The sequence below is a fragment of the Rhinolophus hipposideros genome, assembly GCF_964194185.1.
Source record: "Rhinolophus hipposideros genome assembly, chromosome: 21".
Classification (NCBI taxonomy): Eukaryota; Metazoa; Chordata; class Mammalia; order Chiroptera; family Rhinolophidae; genus Rhinolophus; species Rhinolophus hipposideros.
Window position 1 is genome coordinate 29,483,004 of NC_138067.1, and position 14,457 is coordinate 29,497,460.

Below are 14,457 nucleotides of genomic sequence, written 5' to 3' on the forward strand. Positions count from 1 at the left end.
GGCTCTATACGAGGCTTGAGATCGACCAGGTAACAGGACAGAAAACATCAGCCTGCCTTCTGGGAACTTGCATCCCAATGTGGGGATGCAGACAAACAAATGACCAAGTAAGCGTGCAGTATGTGAAGTGGTGCTGAGGGTCATGTGAAAACACAGCTGGCTAAGGGGGGTCGGAGTCACTGTTTTATACACCGTGCTCTAGCCACTGAGAAGACATTTCAGCAAAGACCTAAATGAATGGAGGGAATGAGTCACGTGGTTATCTGAGGGAAGGTCGTCTAGTCTCAGGGAACAGCACATGCAACAGCCCTGTGGTGGGCATGTGTGGGGGCAGCACGACGCCCCAGAGGGCCAAGGTGGAAGGGGTCAGGTAGGATGGTTTACTCCCTGGATGAGAGGGAGGTCGCCTCTGGGCCAGGGACACCACCTCGCTTCGTGTGGTGTGATTACCCCAGCTGCTGTGTGGCAGGCGGGCCATGGTTAGCACGCTTTGCAGCAACCTGGGCCCATCATGGGGCAGCAGGCGTGGTGCCGAATGGTCACCTCTAAATACATTTGCAGGTAAGATAGGTGGGGTGTGCTGACGGGCTGGGGTGTGAACTCTGAGCCGCTGGCAGGAAGGAAGAGCAATTTCAGCGTATGGGGGGGGGGGGCGGCTTTTTTGGCGCCCAGGCAGGAGCAGGCTTCCTGGTGCAGGAGTGGAGGCGCCAGGCGGGTCCTGCCTAGAAGTCGGCCCTTTTCCACCTGGCTGCACCTTCCCTCTGCCAGTTGCTGCCTGCCCTGAGCCAGCAGGTCAGGCCAAGGAGTCAGGCACCACCCAGAGCCCGGAGGGTCACGCACACAGGTGCCATGTCCCTGAGCACCTGGGCTGCCTCCCCACTGCCCAGACCCCCAGCCAGGCCCCCCGGGGCCATCACCCCATCGCCGCACAGCTGGGGCCGCTCTCCAGCTCCTTCCCACTCGGAGCAGGAGGCACAGGCCTGCCAGGGTACCCACCACTGAGCCTTCTTTCCAGGAATGTGGTCACAGTGTGAGATGCACAGAAGCTCCTAATTAGAGGCCTGGGGAGGATCCAGCCCCTGCCTGGGCCTCTGCCAGCTGCAGACTCTTCCAGGTTGCGGTGTGCGCAGGGAGAGGTGGGAGGGAGCAGGCTGAACGGAAAAGACCCAGGACCCCGAGCCAGCCGACTTGGTTTCTAGGCTGCCTCTGCCTCCTGGGATCCTCCACTACTAATGGTAGCTGGCTGCACAGCTTACCATGTGCCAGGCACCGTTTTCAGTGCGATGCCTCATTCATAACCCTATGTGGCGGTTCCCATTGTCGTCTCCATTTTACCCATGAGCAAACAGAGGCCTGGACAGGTTAAGTCACTTGCCCCAAGTCATACAGCTGAGAAGTGGCCTCTGAGGGAAGTTCCTCCCCACGCTGCCCCGCAAAGCCCTGTGTCGTTGGCCCTCTGCCCACGTCTCCTACATCCCCCATTTCTCACCCCAGAGTTGACAACCTTCGATCCTGCTGCCATCCTCACACACACCAGCCCTTCCAGCCCTAGGGCCGTTGCCCACGCTGTCTGTCCTCTCTGCCTGGGATGCTCTTCCCATGGCTGACTCCTCACACATGCTTCAGGTCTCAGTGGAAATATCACTTCTCTAGGGAGGCCTTCCCTGACTACCCCAGACCCAAATCCAGGCGTCTTCCTGCTCCTCCTCCACCCAATTCGTCCAGGAAAGCCCTTCTGCGGCCAGGAATGCAACAGTGACCGGAACAGGTCTCTCCCACACTGCCTGCCCAGGAAAGCAAATTCTACCCTCCATCTTGACCTCCCGTTTTCACACGTGATGATGGAGCACCTTTTACGTCATCACATAAAGAATGGCTGCAAAATAGTCCATTGTAAGAATGTGCCAGAACGGATTTAACAAGTCACTTAATGATTCTCCCTGGTTGCGTCCATTTCAGCTCTTTTAAACAACGCTGTAATGAATAACTTTACACAGACATCATCTCGCATGGGTGTGAGTCTGTCTCTAAGTCAAATATCTCACAAGGCATTGCCGGGTCCAAGGTCATGTGCATTGTTTTCATGACAGACAGCCACATTGTTTCCCAAGAGAGCATTCCAGCTGCCACACCCACCAGCCATGACTAAGAGATTTTCAGTCACCTACACTGAGTACCTTTCTGTCCTGGAGAGCTCGCCATGTCCCCATGGGTTTCTGGTTTCTGGTCTTAGAATGATTTCTTCCAGTGACATCTTAACGCAGAAGGTTGATAAGTAAATGCAATAGAGGTGGGGTTGGGGTTCAAGCAGGAGTTGGCCTCTGTTCTGTTGTCTCCCACCCCCAGGACGCCACCTTTGGGGTACTCAACAAAGGAACAAGGAAAGCCATTGAGTCACCGTGGGGTAGCAGAGCAGGAAGCCAGTTCTGCCCCAGGCGGAAGGGACAAGGGGCGAGCGTGTCACGGGAGCCAGGTAAGAGTCAGACCAGGAGGGACAATCACAACTAGAGCGGGCCACAGAGCTCCCCCAGGCAGGCGTGACCGAGGGGGACCACCTGGCCCCGCGCGTGGTGTGCTCACACGGGCTCATGCCCACTTGTGAAAGCTGACAAAGTTTTAGGAATTTTGTGAGCCAGTCGTTAAAAATCATGTAATACAATTAATAACATATTCAAACAAAGATAATACATACTCAAAACTCATTAGTCCCTAATGACTGCTACATTTTCCTGCTAGCTATGGTCATGAGGTTCTCCAAATCTACGCATTCGTGCGGTAGAAATATTCCAGTCTCTACTTACACCACAGAATGGGGCAAACACCCCAGATTGGGGGTTTCTACAACACCCTCCTGAAGCTGGTTATTAACCGTTTGCCAGCACACGACTGCCCTGGCCACTCTGTCCCCCTGCCCTCTGACTTCCCACCACTGTCTACCATTGATCAAACCCAACCAGCAGCCAGCTGGCTAGGGCGCCAGCCTCCCTGGGCTCAGAGAAGGGCAGAGAAGGTCGGAGCAGATCTGGGAGAAGCCAGTGGAAGCTAATGAGCATGCCAGGCTTCTACTCTCGGGAAGACAAGAGACAGACCCCCTGTGATCCCCATCTCCCTCGGGTGGGGCATTTGGCCCGGATGGAAACACGCATCAGCGTTGACCGGGCAGCCAGCTGCGAGCTAGCTGGTTCCATGGAGGGGGCTCGGGCTGTGCTCTGGCTGGGTCTCTGATGACATATCAGATCACATCGGCCCCGTGTAACAGGATGCCTTTGCATGTCTTAGAAGCATACTTCTCCTCAAAGAAAGTGACGTTTCTGTTTTGATTGGTTCATTGCCAGCACATTCCCACGCTATGAGTCAGTGGTTCTCACACGGGAGCTACATCAGAAGCCCTGGGGGGTTGTGGGAACACAGATGGCCGGGTCCCAGCCCCCGAATTTCTGACTCAGTGAGTGTGATATTGTGATATAATAAGACCCATATGTTGTGGTCACCATCCCCTCCTCCTGGCTAGAGCTTGAGGAGCTTGGAACATAAAGCTCCAAAAATTGGTGGTTGGAACATTTCTTATACTAAGCGTTGGTCTTTGACCCCAGTTCCAGCTCTTAAACCCCTTAGACTTTCCTATGTGATAGGAGAGTCCTTGACTCTCATGAAGTGACTGTTGGTGAGTTCCAGGACAGCTTCCAGATGGGGGGCGGTCACCAGAAAGACCGTGATCAGAAGCTTAGATGTTTCAGCCCCATCCCCCACCCCCCAGGGCAGGGAGAGGCACTGAGTAATAATCCATCATACCTACATGAAGAACCCTCCATAAAAATCCTTAAAGTATCGGGTTTGGAGAGCTTCCAGATTGGTGAACACATGGAGGGAGTGGGCAAGTGACGCAGCCCAACTCCATGGGGACAGAAGCTCCTGCAGTCAGGGCGCTCTCAGACCTCATTCTGTGTATCTCTTCATCTGGCTGTTCCATGTCTATCTGTTAAACTATCCTTTGTAATGAATCAGCAATAGGAAGTTAATTCTTTTTCCTGGGTTCTGTGAGCTGCTCTAGCAAATCAGTGAACCTGAAGAGGAGGTTGTGGGAACCTTGGATTTGAAGCCAAGTTGGACAGAAGAGGGGTAACCTGAGGACCCACTGCTTGTGATTGGCATCCAAAGTGGGACTGAACCCTCAGCCTGGGGGGTCTGCGTCAACTCCAGTTAGTGTCAGAATTGCATTGCATTGTAAGACACCGGCTAGTGTCTGAGAATTGGTCGGTGTGGAAAAGCACTCACAGACCTGCTGTCCAAAGTGCTGAGAGTGTGACAGTAAAGAAAAGAAACAGTGAGTTTTTCCTAGACAGTGAGTCTGGGGTGGAGCCCAAGCACTTGCATTTCTAAGTTCCTGGGTGGTGCTGATGCTGCTGGTTGAGGACCCCACTTTGAGAATTCACTGCTGGGAGTGGGCTGGCCTATGAGACCCTCCTCTGCCAAATCAAAGTGTCACTGTGGTATCATGCCAATAAGCTTAGAGGTGTGGCCACGAGGATCCAGGTGACCTGTGGACCAGACTTTGCAGTGATTGAAAGGTCAGTGTTTACAAAGAGGGCACGCAGCAAGGCCCAGGAAACAGGGAAGCCTGGACAAAGTGCTGGAGAGTCCTCTGTGAGTGGGACCAGGGCAGCGTTGCAGCTCGGGTCCCCTGAATTTCAAGAACAACTTGCTGAAAACAGGAAGAAGTGGTCTCCACTGCTCAGGAACCAGGAACTTGCCTACAAAGCCTGTACCCAGGCTGAGGACGGCTGAGGACGGCCACGAGACGTGGGAAGAGAAATCATGGGAGAGAGGGAGTAACGCTCATGTAGGGGTGACAGACATCAGCCATTGAGGCAGAAGGGGTTCAAGCCCAGGGAGCCTCATCTCAAAGCAGGAGTCTGGAACAAGCAAAGGAAGGCAGGCCCACGAGAGAACATCTGTGTGATGCCTTTTACAGCAAGTTTAAGAACAGGCAGCACTAATCTATGGGGACAAAAATCAGAGAGCTGGGCGTGTTCCACATCTGGACCTGGTCGTGGTCACACAGGTGTGCACGTCTCCAAATATTCGCCAGGCTGCACATGTCAGATACATATGCTTTACTGTATGGAAGTCACACCTCTACATGTGTCCACTCGGCCTCACCGATTCGTTTACTGCACGTCTACCAACGCAACCTGTGTCCCAGGCATGCTGCCAGGTTGTGAGGACGTGGCTGGGAGAGAAAGCCCACCATTCCTTCTGTGCGTCTATGACATCTCCACACAGTGCAAACCTGCAAAGGTGGCTTAGAGGAGGGCGGTGGATGTGGGCCGAAGGTTTCGGGCTAGGGCCTGAGAGACGTCAGCAAGTCACCAAGACGCTCCAGTGACATGTTAGAGGATAAGGAGGCTGTCCCCTGGAGGACAGTGGAGGGACCTGTGCACCAGGCAGAACGGACAGTTTGTGCAGAAGGACAGAAATGACGTGTGTGCGGTCGTGGGCCTTCAACATGGCTGGAATGTGAGGTTCAAGGTGGAAGAAAGCCAGAGATGTTTGGGAGATAATCAGGGCGGGCGGTGGACAGCCGTGCATTGCTGCTGGCTTTCAACCTTTCCTCTAACCCGTAGAGGGGCCAGCCGGAAGGAGGCAGCTGCAGAAACCCAGGCGAGGGGTGCACCCCTCTGGAAAACCGTGCATAGTTTCTCGTAAACTCACAGACTTGCCTTCCCTGGGGCCTGGCAGTCCTACTTCTAGACATTTACCCCAAATAAATGATAACAGATGTCTGCACAAAGCAACAAGCTGCAAACAGCCAAATGTGCAGGAAACATAAACAAGCTATGGTGCCAGCAGACGGTGAAACTCTGTTCAGTAAGAAAAGGGAGGGAACCACACCTCAGTGTGGGTAATCCCACAGCCCATGGTGTCCAGCAGAAGATTCCGACACGAGAGGACATCCTGAGTGATTCCACTGACATCGAGATCAAGAGCAGGCAACACGAATGTATGGGGACAAAAGTGAGAAAGGGGGGCCTTCCAGGGGCTGGCGCATTCCACATCTCCGCTTGGGTCCCACGGCATGCACCTCTGCAAGCTTAAGAAGTGTGCACTGTACTGGGCATAAGTTACAAGTTCTACCTCATTTATCAAACGCTGATGTTAATACAGGCAAGAGATGAAGGGGCCCTGGGGAGGGGACAGATGGAGCGACATGAAGAGTGAGGAAGCAATAGGACTTCACGCCCTGTTGTGTGGGGCCTCCTTCCCGGGGAACAACGAGTCCCAGGCCTCACCCTGCCGACCGGACCGTGCTAGGGAAGGTGCCCACAGAACACTCTGGGCTGGGTGGGTATTGGGAGACCAGGTGAGGAGGGGTCAGGGAAACCTGCGGTGTGGGTGCTGGTTTAAGGCCAGCACACAGGCAGGACTGGTGCATTTCTAATCTCCATGTCTCGGGTACTCAGTGCCTAGCAGGAACTGGGCACCTGATGACATGAATGAATGAGTGCATAAGCAAATGAATGAATGACAGAAGGAGATCGGGGCCAGACTCCTGGAATATTCTTTTGCTGTAAGGCATTTCTCACCCTGAAAACGACTGGCTGGCGGCCCCACTCCTGGGTCTCTCAATGGATTCCAACCCGAGCCGGCTGCATGGTGTGAACCCTTAAAAGGGCCCCACACTGGGTTTAAAGCTCTGCTGTCACCGACTTGACATTCTTAATCATTGTTGGCCCAGGGGTATCTTGTTTTCATTTTGCACTGGGCCTGCATATTCTGTAGCCTGTCCTGGTTCCGGTCCAGGGAAAGGAGCCTCTGGGCAGCTTAGGGTAGAAAGCGCCAAGACTGAACCAGAACAGCCGTAGGCGTGGGGTGGGGGGATTGGGGGCTCCCCGACACACACGGGCAGTGGGGAGGTGTAGGGTATGCGTATGTTAGTAGCAGGGGGGAGACCCAAAGGACCAGATCCTGCCAGGACCCAGTCTCCTTTCCTCCGCATGAGGTCCTCAAGGAAGTGACAGCACAGGGGGCAAAGGGACATTTGATATCAGTGGGCACTGTGGCCCACAGCTTCCTGCAGAGTGCGAGGCTAGAGCTCAGCCTGTTTCACCCCAGTCAGAGACCCAGACCTTATGCTCCTGAAGCCACACATACCGGTTCCAGAAGAAGGAAGAGGAAGAGGGAGCTCGTGGGGGTGGCTGTCCCTACCCAGAACAGGCCACACAGACTCAGGGAAGAGAGAGAGCCACTGGGCAGTTCTGGACCCTGGAGGAGGAGAGACCACACCCATGGACCCTTGACTTTTATCCCCACAGCAAGCTCCACCCACTGGCATTGTGACCTCCCCTGTCTGCCACACACATGCACACACACACACACACACTCACACACACATGACCACAAACATACAGACATACACATACCCCCCCCACACACACACACACACACACGCAGAGCAACCTGGAATCTGACCTGTTCCAGATGGAGCATCTTCCTGGGGATAAGAAATGGCCATGGCCTTGATGCTTTCTTGGGACAACTGCCATAGCCCCTAACCCATGCTTGCCCTTATCCTCTCCACCATCTTTTCAAAATGCAGGTCTGATCCTATCACCTTCCTCTGACGTCTTCCCTTAGCTCTTGGGAGAAAGACCAAACTCCTTCCGCAGCCATCAAAGCCCTATGTGATCTGGCTGCCATTAGCTTCTCCAGCCTCAACTGATAGCTTCGCTCAGACACATGTCCCTTTCCATTTCTCAGGCTCCTTCCAACCTCAGGGCCTTTGCACCTGCTGTTGGTCTTGCCTGGAAGTCCTTTTCTAGGTGAGTTTATTCTTATGTACCCTCCATTCCCAGTCCAGTTGTCTCTCTCAGGGTGGCTTTTCCCAACATGGCCAGACTGGTGCGTTAGTGACAGTCCATTATTCATAAGTTTGTTTGCTCATCTTCCCCCTGGATCATCATCTTCTTGAGGGCAAGACCTGTGTCTTTTTCCCCAGCATTGTATGCCCACCGCTTAGCCCAGTGCTCAGTACGTAAATTCCTGCTGATTGAGTCACTGGCGGAGGAGCTGTGACCCCCTCCCCAGAAGTCAAAGCCACTTCACGGGGAGAGCAGGAGGGGGCTGAATTCCAAGGCTTGTTCCTATGCGTGACCCTGGATGAACCACTTCCTTTCGCTGGACCTCAGCTTCTCCACCTGAGAAACGGGACACTGGGCTCCTGGGACAGCTCCCTCCTAGCCATTGAGGAAACATCTGGGCTCCCAGTGGGCCACAGAAATCGCAGGATGAGGAGGGCACAGGAGCAGGGAAGATCTGATCCTGCCCCCTGACTGGGGAGACAGGGATTGCCCATCCTGATCAAGTGGCGGGGGCAGATTGGCGTACCAGAAAGAGGAAGAAAACCACAGTGGCCCGGAGTCCTGGAACCCTTAACGGCCAGAGGTGGGCAAGTCCATCCTTGCACAGACTCGTGAGGAGAGTGGAGCAAGGCCCAGCCTGAGGCTGTTTGGGCCTCGCATTCCATCATTCAAACGTCATTGCCTGTAGTGCAGGAGGTGTCCTGAGATGGGGATGGCTGGGGACCCCTGCTCGTGTAGCACACATCTCAACAACTCTTCTCTCCGTGCCCAGACAGCCAGGCTGCTCCTGCACCTCCACCCATGCCCCAAACACGCAGAGCCTGCACGGCCCTGCCCGGGCCTGACCATGCCCGCTGGTGACGCCCCTGCAGAGAGCAGGCCCCAGTGAGGGTCAGATGGCAGGCGGCCCAGCATGCCAGAGAGAAGTCAGCCCCAGGGGCCCAGGGCCTGTCAGGTCCTGTGTGGTGCGGCCCTGGGAGCAAGGCGGTGCTCTTGTCTATTCAGACAGGCGTCCCCCTGTCCCACTGCCTCCTTTGCCAGTGCTTACCATGGCATCTCAGTGCCACCATCAAACTGCCCTTCTCTACCAGCCAGGGGTGCTGTTGATGAAGGTGATGGTGATGGTGAAGATGACACGGGTGACTAACCAGAAGCCAGCTGTGGTTCCGTTTGGTCTCAACTCAGGGTGGGATCAAAGGGTACCAAGTAGGCCTCATTTCCTCAGAAACCAAAAGAAAGAATGCTCTGGGGAAGGGATTAGGCGAAATCAGGAAGATAGGCGCTTGGCGGGGTGAGGGGGTGGCCATCGCACTGCCTGGCTCTGCCCCTTGTCTTGTTGTCTCTTCGTTTGCTTGTCTGTAAATGTGCTAACAATACTACCTGCTTCAGAGGGTGATGTGAAGATTGATTTTATACAAAGCCCTGAGCACGGGCCTGGCATCTGGTTAGGATGTCATGGCTTGTATGATTATCATTTTATGCCCGTCTCTCCGTTCTCTCTGGCTTGCCCTCTCTCTGCCGGCAGTCCCAGCCCTCCCTCCCTCCCTCCCTGGGGTGCTCTGCCACCTTGGCCCCGAGCCAGTGGGGCATCTAAGCTGCTTTGCAAGGTCCTCACGGGATCTGCCTGTGGTGTGGGCCGCTCCGGAGTCACAAGCAAAAGGGGGAAGTCACCAGCCCCGTAAGACCCACCCAGTCAGCATTGCTGGGCTCCAAGGAGGAAACGAGGACAGGGCTGCTTCCTCACAGGGCTGGGGGGCAGCGAAGGGGGGTTGCAAGCACCTAAACAGGCTGTTGGGATGATGCCATTTCTCTTGGCTCCATCCTGGCTTCTTCCTGCCTTTCCTCCTCCTTCTTCTCCTCTTGCTCCTCTTATGCCCAGGCTTTCAACATCATCTCTTTACCAACAGCACCCACATGTATACCCCAGCCAAGACTCCTTGGTCTTCAGTCTCCAACCTTTGTACCCAGCTGGAGAGCTCTACAGGCAGCTCAGCATGGAAGGACAATGCTTGATCCCCCACACCACAGTCCCTCCCCACCCCCGTCTTCTCCACCCAGTAAATGCCCCCCATCATCCACTGTACTGTTCAAACCAGAAAACTGGCTGGCGTTCTTGACACCACCCTCCCCTCTTGCTCACCCCCGTGGAGGCTGCAGCAGGCTCACGCAGTGCCAGCCAGCTGTGCCCATCTCTTCCCAACCCTGCACATCACATCAGTGGCTTGAAATCCCCCCGGGCGGGAATATATGCACCACAGGAATTGGCAGATGCTACAAACCAGGGCTCTTCTTTTTGGGGGAGTCGGCTGTTTCACATTTAGCAGGCCACCACTGCTCACGCTCCAATTTCAATAAGTCACGGAGTCCCATTGACGCCTGCTCCAACATGGGTCAAGAAGCCACCATTCTCTCCACCTAAACTGCCAGCTCCCGCTGAACAGCCACCATGCCTGCCACCTGCTTTCTGCTTCTCTCTGCCCAGTCCCAACCCTCCCGGGCTCATGTGCAGGGCTCTCCCTGCAGCCTCTGTAATACCCACGGTTGTCTCTCGTCCTCCCAGGCTCTGCATGGCCTGGCCTTGACCAGCTCCTCAGGGCTCCTCCACACCCCTTCCTACCTTCCTCCAGTTTGTGAAGGAAGCAACCCCGTTCTTATCCTGGGGCTTCTGCACATGAGGTCTCTGCCCTGTCTTCCCTCACCTCCCCAGCCCAACTCTCCAGGGACCAAACCCACCTCAGCTGAAGTGCCACCCTCCAGAGGGGTTTCCGTGACACCCACTGACCCCACTCCTCTCTTACGTTCTTCAGTCTAACTCAGGACCCTTGGGTGTCAAACAGTTGTTGGCTTGGCTTGTCTGGTTGATAGGGGCAGGCGTCCCATTGGTTCACTGAGCACTTGATTATAAAGCCCTTAGTGTAAACCCTGCGCACAGTAGGGCTCAGGAAATGCAAGCTCCAGGTCCCCCGCTTCATCTGAATAGCAGAGAATCAGAGATGGATCTAAAGAGGTCTGGCCAGAACCAGAGGAAAGCAAGGCAGGGCATCACGGGCAGAGCAGCGAGGCAGCTGGTGAGGATGGCGTTGTGTGCTCAGGCAACTGGAGGAGGCCGGGGAGAGGCCCTTCCTACAGGCTGACAGCAAGCTGCGGGGTCCATGAGGCCTGGGGGGTGGGGGCAGCCTGAGAGAAGCAGGGAGCCCCTGGAGGTGGGCTAGCCAGGATCTACTTTGCAATTTGTAAGATACTCTGGAGGTGTGTGGGGCCTCAGGGGAAAGGAACAGAGCTCTGGAATCCTGCTGCCCACACTGAAGGACCCGAAGCCCTTCCAAAGCCCTCTGGGGTCTTCCAGGACTTCACTGCTGTAAACAAGTGCTCTTCCTATCACTGGGGAAAGGGCTAGTTCACATGACACCAAATTAGCTCACTGAGGCCTTGACCCCACCTGCCCGAAAAAGCAAGGCCTGGGGGGTTTGTGAAACCTGATAATAGTGGTAAACAGGGCTTTTTATAGCAGCATGTGGGGCAAAAGAAACAAAGAAATGCCTTTGCTCTCAGGGCAAAGGGGCAACAGCCATGATGCCAGAGAGAAAACAGGCCAGCAGCCCCAGGGCTGCTTCTGGCCTCTCTGTTGAGGGTAATGAACTTGGGACTAGAATGACCCCCATGCCTCTTAGGAGGTTCCTGGAAACCGGGGTTGATCAGACAGCCCCTGTCAGCCCGCAATCTGCAGACCTCTGCCGGGGGGTGGGGGGAGGGCTGGCACAAGCCCTTACAGGTATCACAAGTCCAGGAAACGTCTCCAGGGCTATGCCACAGGGCTCTGTCTTCAACCTTGCTTAATTCAAAATGGTCATGAAAGAGGTAACATATGGAAGGCATGCTAATCAGTATGCGTGTGATTAAAACAAAGGGGGCCGTTCATGCTCAAAAATGTGTTACAAGTCTGTGAGGAAATCTGCAAGCAAAGAGTCATTCAGTCATTCAGTGAATATTTATTGAACTACTACTATGTCCCCGGCTCTGGGGTAGGCGTCTGTAATACATCAGTGAACACAACACAACACAGAAAATCCTTGTCTCGAATTGCTTTTACTTATGATTATTACTGTTTACTACACAAGGATTTGAATTAGAATTTTAGAAATTAGAATTTTAAAAATCCATCTAAGCTTCCTTGACCCCGGCAATCATTCCAGCTTCCTTTCCCCCAGCCCCCCACCCCGATTCCTCTCTGGCCCCTGCCCACGGGCACAGCATCCCTATGATTTCGTAGCCTACTTCCCTCATTTCTGCCATAAAGAGTTTCCACACTGCCTCCCAGCTCTGTAACTGCCGTTTCCAAAGGCTGCAGGAGAGTCCTCCGTGAGCCACCACTCACTGCACAGTTCTCAGTAGTGCGCACGGAAGTGGCAGAGGTCATAGGACCAAGTCGCAGTAGATGAGCAAGGTGACCTCGAGGTTCAGCCAGTTGGTCCAGTCAATGGTTCTTCGGGCTTCTCAGAAGGCCCCTGCCATCCCGGTGCTCTGGCTCTTCTGCAGACGTATTTCTCTTGTAGCCTTCATGCCTGTTCCCGCGACAGCATCAAGAATGTGGTTTACAAAAAGATGGGCTGCTAGGGTCTGATGTCCTGGCCACCTCCACAGGCCACGTGGTTTCCACGCTGCGTCTCAGCTCATCCTCCAGCAGCAGCACGGACAGGGACGTCCAGCCCCACTACACAACAGAATCTCCCGTGAAAATCCCTCCGTGTTCCCCAAACCCCAGCCCACTGACGTCAGAATCTCTGAGACTGTATCCTCAAATTCTCTCCCAAGTGATTCTGATGTGCAGCGGGGATGAGAAGCACTGCTCTGCCATTATTTGTACCTTGTGTACAAGAAAATGGAAGCTCAGAGAGGTTAAGTAGTTGCCCAGAGCCACACAGCTGAAGGGGATGATGAGTTAGAATCCCACTTTGTCTGATTTTAAAATAGAAGCGTTTTACACCCCTGAGCTGGACTCCCTGTCCACCCTGACTGTGGGACAGGCATATTCGCTCTCAGCCAAAACTTTCCCCCTGGTTTTTAAGGAAAAGATGGGGAAATCCAGAAACAGAAGATGAACCCCATCCTCAGCTTCGCCCCTATGCAGATGCTCCTGCCAGGGCCTAACCCACACTTCCGGTCTAACTTCTGAATTCCCTGGTTCTCTCCCTGTGGAGTGGCATTGACACAGAGGTCTCTGGTGACTCCCTGAGTCATGGACCCAGGCCATGCCCTGCTGGCAGCTCCCATCCTTATCCTGGAGCATGCCTGGGCTCTGCAGTCTGAGTCTCCTCTCCCACTTCACTGCTGTGTGACCTTGGACCAGTCCCTCGGGGTTTCTTCATCTGTAAACTAAACATGTTATTGAAAATATTTGCTCACCTCCCTGGTTGTCTGGAAGATCAATGAGATCAGGCGAATGGCCAGGCTCTGTAAACGGCGAGGCACCAAGCAAATATTGGTTTTCCTGTCATGCACTGGAGGGGCCTGATCTTACTTGTCATGCCAGAGCGCTGGGCAGAACCTGGTCACGGTCCCAGCTCAGGCACCTACCCTAACTTTGGGGCCTCTTGCAGTCTCAGGGCCTCAGTTTGCTCGTCTGTAGCATGGGAGGGTAACACCGTGCCATCCTCACCAGACTGGTGTACGGATGCAATGTGCAGGTCCCTGAAACACTTTATAGTGAGTGCAGGCACCTCATAAAGGGGGTGGCCTTGGGGACAGGCAGCCCGTTCAGAAGAGTCCCCGGCTATGCCTTTGCACCTGAGACAGGAAGAATCTTTGTTCCTTCATTAGTTCCTTGTCTGCCTTTTTCTTGGAGGTTCCCAGACTCTGCAATAGCGGCCCTGGGCTTGAGCTCTAGCTCATTCTGAGTGACCTCAGGCACAAGACGGGTCTCTCTGAGCCTTCGTTGTGTGTAAAGAATGTTCTGTCCATGGTGCCCAGCTCCCGAAGGTGACCAACAAATGGCCGAGCTCTGAGAGTCGCCGCAAAGGAGAAGGGATGAGGAGGAACAGAAGGGGGGGGGGAAGAGAAGCCAGGAGCGGGTCCTGTGAATGCTCCCGGGATTTCTTGGGGACAGAGGAGTGGTAGTTTTGATGTGGGGGCAGAGGGGACCCATTCCAGTACCAGAACCCCCAAAGAAGCACCATGAGGCTACCCTACCCTCTCTTCCATGGGTTCCCCAGCTCTGGGGCACCTGTGGGACACCTGTGGGAGGCCTAGAGGGTGGGGATGGGGGGCCCCATACAAAACAGAACAGAGTGCTGCGCTTGAGCTCCCCCATCACATGCCAGGCCCCTTCCCTCAGCTGCACTGATCAGCTGTCATCACCCTACCAGCCCCACATTGGCAACACCAGTGCACAGATGGGGAAACTTCGGCTCAGCAGGAAAGCGTCTCTCCCCAGTCACACTGTCCAGCCCCTTGCAATGCTTCTGGGTGACCAATTATCATGGTTCACTCAGGACTGAGGGGTTCCTGAAACGCTGGGGGCCTTTCAGTGCTAGCCCTTGGAATGTGCCAGTTTGCATGAGCAGTAAGCAATGGGTGCCAACCTCCAGTAGACACCGAATGA